Genomic DNA, 9,552 nt, shown 5'->3' with positions numbered 1-9,552 from the left:
GATGCGCAAAACTCCGCATTTGAACAGTCAATAGCAAATACTTAAACTAATAACAAAACAGTAGCTGATTCAGAATTAGTCAGAATTAGTCAGAATTACCTCCTCTCCTAGGTTCACGAAACGGTCGTCCACAAAATGCATTGCTGTTCTGTTGTAAGTGATCTTAAAGATTCCTAAATGCATCTACTTTCGGAAGGCCAAATAAAGTGCTTTTGCTTTCGCCTAGAAAACACACAGCGTCTCTCTGACATGTTGCTTCAACACTAACTGCGGTTACTGAAACCACGCCTTCTTTCTTTGCGTGCACATTTGGGCGCATTATGCAAATATTCCCACATAGTGAGGTAGATATGTGGGGGCGTGTTAGAACAAGCCGTTTTAGGGGGGTGTGGTAGAGTTTTAACTTTGATAAAGAATATCTCTTTGGTTTTGAGACTTTAGTCTTTGCAACTTCAGGGCTCTTATCTATTCACGAACAGCTTGTAACACTCCAAAGAGAAAGGAAAACTTGAAATCGCATCATATGACCCCTTTAATAAAAATATCCTGCAATTGTAGTTTTAGTATACTAAACTTTTAGTATACTATAGTCTGCTAAATTAAAACTACTAATTTTATGTTTAATGCACTTTAATTGTGGGGAAGTAGTGCTGAAGTCCATCTAAAGATATACTGAAGTATATTTGATTGTGCTGAAGTGGAACTATACTTCAGGTGCACTTTAAATATCTTGCATTTAAAGACAGATATTATTCAAAGATCATACAGTCTTCATCAATAGTGACATTAAAACACATTTAGGCTTAATATTAATAAATGTGCGTTGTGCATAATGTAGTGCTCCAAATAAAGTTAAATTATAATTTTTATATCAGTAAGTGTTAAACGATACATCAGTAAATATGTTAATTGATTTGAACTATACTTAGTATGAAATAAATGTATTTTAAATATATTACGTTTTTTTACTAGGGTAAGCAGAGAGAAGGTGCTTCACAGGAAGATTTAGACATGACATTTTGATCTAAGACTTAGAGTTCAAAAATGAAAATGGGAAAACGTGAACATGAATGACTCGTTTACATAATCTTTAACATGCACTTAGATCGTTTTAATGGTTTTGGTGGCAATAAAACTTGCTGGCCTGCATAAAATATCATGGAATGTCCACAACTGGCATTCAGATTTCTGAGATGCCAAAAAAAATAATAAAAGTCATAACAAAAAGTGGAGTGAGATGAGCTAATATTGCACGCAATTGTGGAACAAATCTAAATAAATGAATGCGTCTGTCACATCATCATGCTTTTATTTGCCTCCAGGAGGGTGACAACTTCCGAATTGCATTTTAACAATGAGTTGTATTTGTGAATCCGAAAAGTACTTGATATGTGAACGTGTTTCAGAGTCCTGCTGAGTGTGAATCGTGTCAGCTAGTGTAACCTGTCTCTCGTCTTCTCTCTCAGAACCCATGCGGACCCCCAAGAGTCTGAAGATCGCAGAGACGCAGGCGCGCTTCATCGCCGTGGACTGGGAGTCGCTGGGCTACAACATCACCCGCTGCCACACCTTCAACGTCACCATCTGCTACCACTACCACAAAACCAACCAGAGCAAAGCCGACTGCCTGGAGATGGACCCCAAAGCCCCCCGACACGTGGTGGGCAACCTGCCGCCTAACACCAACGTCAGCCTGAAGATGATCCTCACCAACCCGGAGGGACGCAAAGAGAGCGACGAGACCGTCATCCAGACGGAGGAGGATGGTACGAGAGTGTAGCACACACTTCCCTACCCTTTTGGACCACAACAGTATTACTTATGAGTATCTGTAGACTATTAGATTATTATTAAAATGTAAATAATTACATTTTAGAATTCACACATTTTATAGAATGCAAATGAATGCAAGATGTTAGATATATACAGGTTCCAAAAAAATTTTTAAACGGGGTTGTTGTTCATTATGTTTTGTATTAAGGGCAAACTGGTTGTTTTTCTGAGCCGTTTCATTCTTTTGGTTTGAAAACCAAAATTACTAATATATGAGATAAGTGCATTAATTTAAAGATGGAAAGTACAGGCCTGCGTCATTGGTTTCTGCGCGTTATTCTTGAAATTAGCTCTGTGTCCAATAACTGTGCTGTGTTATGCATGAGATTGCATTACAGCGGAGAATTCAAATGTTTCAGATGCATTGTTTCATCTGTTGAACACTTGTCATTCAGAGACATATGGGTCGAGACTCGAAAGACACTGCAGGTGAAGAGGGTAAACGTTTTGACTAATATCACAAATCCAATAGTCTAATAGTCACGAGTGGAATATGACTATGACTTTCGTTGCACGTTCTTACAGACAATACTTGAGACTCTTGTAAACTGCATTTTCGAAACATATGAATATAGCCTACAAGAAGGCATGTTATGGAAACAAAATAGCCCAAAATCTCAAAATGACCAGTGCATGAAAAACAATGGTTTGCATGTAGTGTCTTGCCTTAAAATAAGAAGTATCTTAATTTTAATGAGCTTATTTTAAATCATTTTAAGTCACCCTAGTGGACCCCGGATTGAGAACCACTGACCTATAATGACTTTGTACAGATTTCTTTAGTGTGTCATGTGATTGTGCTGTAATCGCGGGTCCAGGTGTGCTGACTTGCTCTTTTCCATATAGTGTTAATATGCCAAGTCCTTCTATGCAGCTGTGTAGAGCAGATGATCACTGATTCTCACTGTATGATAACATGAAGAGTGTGACGTGGCTCTGGACTCTGTTGTGGCTAGTTGAGTTTCTCGGCACGCTGTCTGTCGGTCCACAGATGATAAGTGCTCAGGCATAAGGGAGTCTGGCATGAATTCATTTTGCCCTCTCTCGCTTTCCTCCATAATACTGAGGTGAGCTATCAAGATCACTGATTGGAGGGGCAGCGAAACCAAACCTCTAGATATCGCGAAACCAGTGAGCATCCATAAATAATCCAGTGTTCACGACATCCTGATGTCATTTCTACTCCCCTGAAAGTAGCTTTTACTGTTATCCACACTGATAATTTAAGAATGCCACAGTTTGAATATGGGGTCAGAAGAGCATCCAGGTATAAAGGCAAATAAAAGCAACTCATGTAAACACCTTAATCATAATATTGTCTTATTCAGAATAAGGTAAATGATGAGATTAGTTACCGATGTCCATGTAAACGTACTCATTGAGAGTCATGTATCCTTGTTGAATTTGAAAATAATAGTGTTCCTGGATCCAAATGTACAGAATCCATAATCCCACCATGAAGCTGCCCAGCCAGTGTCCATATACACAAAAATGTATTGGGAAACACAACTTAATTATTGAATTCATGTGTTTCGTTCAGACTCATTGCCACAAGTGTATAAAATCAAGCAACTAGCCATACAGTCTACATTTGCACACATCTGTGAAAAACAATGGGTCTTTCTGAAGAGCTCAGTTAATTCAAGCTTAGTACTGTGATAAAATGCCACCTTTGCAGTAAATCAGTTCATGAAATTTCATACCTGATAGGTATTCTATGCTGTAAGTATTATTGGAAATTCTAAGCATTTAGCAGCAGCAACTCAGCCACAAAGTCACAGAGCGGCTCACCAAGAGCTGAGGAGCTTGGTGTGTAAAAGTCGCCCATACTCTGCTGATTCCAGATTTCCACACTTCCACTGGCATTAATATCAGCATAAAAACTGTGGGTTTCCATGGCTGAGCAGCTGCATGCAAGCCTCACGTCACCAGTACAATGCCAAGCGTGGGATGGAGTGGAGTAAAGCACGCAGACACTGGACTCTGGAGCAGTGGAAACCTGTTCTGTGTTAGGCGAGTAAAGTTTGTTGGAGGAGGCATTATAATGGTATGGGGCTGTTTTGCAGGGGTTGGGCTAGGCCCCTTACTTCCAGTTTCTTACCAAGAGTGCTATACACTCCAAAGTCTTGCGGAAAGCCTTCCCAGAAGAGTGGAAGCTATTATAGTCTGTCTGTCTATATTAATGTCTGTGTTTAGAATGCGATGACATTAAAGTCCCTGTTGGTGCCAGGTGTCCCAATACTGTTATCCATATACTGTAGTATAGATCTCACATCTCGCCCAGAAACACACGGATCTGCTGAAGTGTTGTAAGATCAGGTGACTGACTTGAGATGGCCCATTTAAAATGTTTACATGATTACACTGACAGTTAAAGCCTCTTTGTGTAACATCTCTCTCATGGAGAAACAGATCAAGACGTGTCAAGAATGTATAAATATAACTTTTTTATTCAGAAGATGAGATGAGTGAGGCAAATAATTCAAATAAGGCAGGAATATATTGAGCAATCGAACACGAGCGCACCTGACAGTCATAAGTGGGTTAAGATGCTGTGATTTCTTGACACATCTGGGACATGCACATCGCCTGCACAACTTTTTTTGTTTGTGAATAGCGTCGCTGCACAATAAAGGCCACCATCAGCGGCTCCACGGGCTGAATGCCGGCAAAGGCAGGTTTATGTGTGCGCCGCTAACAGGAACACCGTTTGTTTTCATCTGCGCATATGCAAATGGCTTTTGAAGCTAACATTTTCTTGTTTTGATGAGATGACACACTCCTGCCTGAGTACCATCATTCCTGCCCATTTCTTTTGTGTTGTGTTGATGGCCTTTTTATCCCGCAGAATGATTTATAGCGAACGTGCGCAGAATCACAGTCAGGTACAGAATTAATGTTGTGCCCACATTTAATATTTCTTATGCAAAGAAATTCACATGTAGGCACAATTTCTACGTGTCATCAAAATTAATTTCACTCATGGAAGCAGGAACTTTTACATCAGTAGGTCTTTTTCCAGACTTTTCACTGCTACTGTGCTCAGCATTTTCCTCATATCATGAACAGTTTCAGACCTTTTTACAAACTGATTGGACCAATTCCATCAATACTGACTCGACTGTGAAAAAAAAAAAAAACATGCATGACGTGATTGCTGAAATATTATCAGGGTTTGTATACAATAATCTTCATTGTCAGATAATGATTTATCAGTAATGACAAATTACCCTAACCCTGCTCATATACTGGTATCATCACTGGTCATCATAAACACATCAGTTTCTAGCTAAAAATTTTCCACTGAGGTAAAGCTTTCAAAAAGACAAGCCAATGTTATTCTCTTGCTGAAGCCGGTTCTGCTTGCTTTTAGTGCTTGTTGAGTGTTCATTTCTCTCCGCGTCTGTGTCTGTTTGTGCTGTAGTGCCCGGTCCGGTTCCCAAGGAGTTTGTGAGAGCGACTCCGTCGGAGGATAAGATCTCACTGCAGTGGAAAGAGCCTCTGGAGCCCAACGGCATTATAACCCAGTATGAGGTAATGCTGCCAGTGTCTCGTTCCAATTCCACTGTGTGTCAGATTTGAGTGCTTGTGTGCAAACCTGAAGCCTAATGTATTAAAAGCAAACACTCTCTTGCACCGTTTGTACATAGACTTTGTATTTTCTGTGGAAAAACTCAAAATAAGAAAAGAGAATAAAAAAACTATGAAAATAAAGGAACCATCCTATATACAGTATATAATGCATTTGAATGAGAAATTGATGTTTTAGCAATGTTGTCTTGTTTTCTGGGTGTCTGCTGTCTCCAGATCAGCTACAGTAGCGTGCATTCATTCGACCCGTCAGTGGCGTTGCTGCGGCCACCTGTTCTGGTGTCGTTACCGTGGAACACGTCGCGTCACAACTTCACACAGCTGCATCCAGGAACCACCTACCAGTTCCTGATCCGGGCCAGTACCAGCAAGGGATACGGACCCCCAACCACACTCAACGTCACCACCAACATATCAGGTATGCATGAGCTCATGTTGTTACATCAAATCTGATCCCATCTGAAGTAGGGCTGGGCGATAATTCGATGGCGATAATTATCGCCATATAATTTTCCTCGATAAAATGATATGAAGAGTTCGATAAATGTTCGATATAATGTTTATTAGGGCTGGGACAAATAAATCGATGCATCGTGTTTCGTGGATGGATTCTGAGTTTTTCGGAATGCATCGTGATTCTCTCTGGAATCGATTCTGAGCTTAGTTTTTAACAGCAGATGGCGCTCTAGGCTAATTTCAAAGTCACGAAGAAGAGCGCTTGTGCGTTCGGCTGAGTAATGTAAGTGGTTAAATGTACTTGCACATCGGCTTTTATGCTTTTATGATGCGAGATTAATGTGAACACAGCCCACTGTGAACATCCTTGTAATTAGCTTCAACCTTTTCGAACTTTATGAATGATTATTTTAGGTTCAAGTGGTGCGTGTGTAAGGAGCTGGAAGCAAGCAGAATACGGCGGCTTCTAAAGCACGCAGCGCCATCTGCTGTTAAAAACTAAGCTCAGAATCGATTCCAGAGAGAATCGCGATGCCTTCGGAAAATCTCAGAATCTCGATTTGCAATGCATCGATTTATTGTCCCAGCCCTAATGTTTATGCGCCAAAAGCAGTGCTGTGAGATCCAGTGTGAAGCGCTTGAACTCAGCGATGAACACAAATGACTCGGTGATTTAAAGCCAAACAGGAGAAACACTGTGTGCAACGAGACAGTCAGAAGGCTTTTAATCTACACATCGCCATCATTTACCATGGATTTACTGTAGTAACACTCACTGCACCATGGTACTGTGGCAGAAATGTGGGATATTCACACTGAATTTAATTACAGGAGTAATGGTATATAATTATAGTATGTATTTGTGATTAAGCTATAGCATGTGTGCATTTATACTGAATGTTTTTAGACTACTGTTTTTCATACAGGCTACCTAAAAACCATATAGTTATATTTCCACCATGGTATTAAGGTGCTATATGTGTGGTTTAACTGTTTATCATGATTTAAATGTATGCTACTATGGAAGACCAATGCTTAATTTAAAAAAAAATGGTCAGAATAAATGCAACCATATAAAACTGAGGTTGCTACAATTTTTACAGATGTTACTGATTTTGATAATGAACAAATATTTAATGCATCAAATGTGCATCTCTAAGAGACAAAAAAGTGATATTATTATTATTAATATTATCAGGCAACCCAAACCTGTTTCTTGATTTGAAACAATATCACTCATTAGAACATGCAGAAACTAAGAAATTCATTTTTCTATTTAGATATATATTTTGTTAGGGGAAATTAATGGTCTGGCAAAATTCTGGCTTTAAACTTGAAAGAAATAAAGATTTGACATTTACCATGATAATTATCGATACCGACTGATATGAAAAAAATTATCGTGATCATTTTTTTGTCCATATCGACCAGCCCTAATCTGAAGTCGACATCTCGTATCTTTAGTCACCTGCACTGTGCCAGGAAAATTTCATCTGCTATGACTGAGAGTATCTGCTGGTGTGGGAGAAGGAGACAGAAAACTGAATCTTTGCATTTGCTCGTGCTTCTTCATGATTCTATTTGAAATTGGAATATTTTGCAACATTACAGTTTTGTTTTTTATCTTTTTAATGCATCAGTTCTCATTAGTATTCATTCTTTCCCCAAAAAAAATACTGACCCTAAACTTTTGAACGATAGTTTATATAGTTTGAGAATATTTTGTTGTGTAATCAGTATGTATTTGAATAACTTTTGATCGATTCAAGTCCGCTCTTGATGTTTCTGATCAACTAATTAAAGTAAAAACAAATGATGTTTTTTAGAAAGAAAATGAAGCCCTTGTTTGTTAGCTTGTTTTAATTTGCACCTGATTTAATCACAGGCTGCATTCAGCACAATCAGCTGAATTGGATGTTAAAGCTCCTTTCTGTGCTTTGCTAATGAGCGATGAGGAACGTAACCTCATCACTTTCTCACAGCGTACTTCACCGCTCTGAGATGTAATACAGGCATGATCAGGGGAAATATGATTTTCTAGCATTTCAGAAATCCATCACTTCAGATTTGTTGAGAGTGAGAGAAGTGTAGGTGGAGATAACAAAACATGCAGGGCTGAGGAAAGCAAAAAAAAAGCTGTTGAAAAAGAAGAGGAAGACAAATCGACTTCAGTATTGCTTATTCACATAGAGTGGAATTTTTTTCCTGTTTCTATTTATCTATTTATTTACTTACTTGCTTAGTTGTACTAAGAACTAGTGATTGTCTGATCCATCCAGATTGGTTAATTTCAGTATGCTGGTTCAAAAATACATAACAAGAGTGTTGTTATTTGTAAATAAAACAATAATTTAAATCATTTTCATTAATTGAAATAAAAAAATGTATAAAATGAAAACTTAAACTTAAAAAAACTTAATTAAAAGAATGAATTAACTAAAACGTACTAAAAGTAGAAAAACTAGAACTGAGTCAAAACACATTATAAAAACATCAAAAATAAATCTTTAAAAAAACACATTAATGCTAAGTAGACCTTAAAAAACTAATAAAAATGACAAAAGCACAAAACAAATTGCCTAAAACTAAGATGAAAGCTGAAAAAATAAAAATAACAGCTGATTTAATACATTAATATATGCTATAATAGTATAAAAATCCATAACATAATTTGTCACTCATGTGCCCTAGCATCATTTTACATCAAAACAAAATTGAATGAGCACTGCTATAACTGCAATTAAGTTCAATTTGCTTATTTTAGTTTATGTCTGCATTGATTTTATGTTGTTTTTTTTCTTGTATCCTTCACACCCTAGCAATCTCATAGCAACTACTCAGAACACCCCAGCAATTGCATAGCAACTATTCAGAACACCCCTGCAAGTGCATAGCAACTAATTTTTTTTCTCTTTTATCCTTCTCTGTACAGCACTTTGGTTCCACTTGTGGTGTTGAAAGTTCTCTATAAATAAAGTTTGAGTTGAGTTGAGTTTAGATGAATATTTAGAACCCCCCAGCAACCACATAGCAACTACTCAGAGCACCCCAGCAACCGCAAAGCAACTACTCAGAGCACCCCAGCAACCACATAGCAACTACTCGGAACACCCCAGCAACCTCATAGCAACTACTCAGAGCACCCCAGCAACCTCATAGCAACTACTCGGAACACCCTAGCAATCTCATAGCAACTACTCGGAACACCCTAGCAATCTCATAGCAACTACTCAGAACACCCCAGCAATTGCATAGCAACTATTCAGAACACCCCTGCAAGTGCATAGCAACTAATTTTTTTTCTCTTTTATCCTTCTCTGTACAGCACTTTGGTTCCACTTGTGGTGTTGAAAGTGCTCTAAATAAAGTTTGAGATGGTGCAAAAGTATGTGTTATAAGTTTCATACTGTCAAGCATATTGAGATGCTCATTGTTTTTGTGCAGACTTGTTTCGCAGAAGGCCAGCAGACTGTAGCTCAGCTACTTTAGACTGTGAATAGCTTGTATCTCGACAAAGTACAGTTTCAGGGAAGCTTCCCCAACACACGATTGTATTAAGGGAAAAATGGTGACACTTTCACTCTTTCTCTGTCTGTGTAGCGCCTACTCTAGAGGAGTATGATGGGTCGGAGGCGTCCCTGAACGAGACGGCCACTACCATCACCGTCCTGA

General features: G+C 38.6%; 1 pseudogene; it reads left to right on the top strand.

Moving 5' to 3' along the window:
• Window positions 1–9,552, top strand: part of LOC107660535 (receptor-type tyrosine-protein phosphatase kappa-like) — a 181,563-nt pseudogene that overhangs the window by 146,801 nt on the left and 25,210 nt on the right.

The sequence above is a fragment of the Sinocyclocheilus anshuiensis genome, unplaced genomic scaffold (assembly GCF_001515605.1).
Source record: "Sinocyclocheilus anshuiensis isolate Anshui unplaced genomic scaffold, SAMN03320099.WGS_v1.1 scaffold659, whole genome shotgun sequence".
NCBI classification, from domain to species: Eukaryota; Metazoa; Chordata; class Actinopteri; order Cypriniformes; family Cyprinidae; genus Sinocyclocheilus; species Sinocyclocheilus anshuiensis.
Note: the sequence above shows the minus strand (reverse complement) of the source record. Positions and strands in the feature narration are given on the sequence as shown.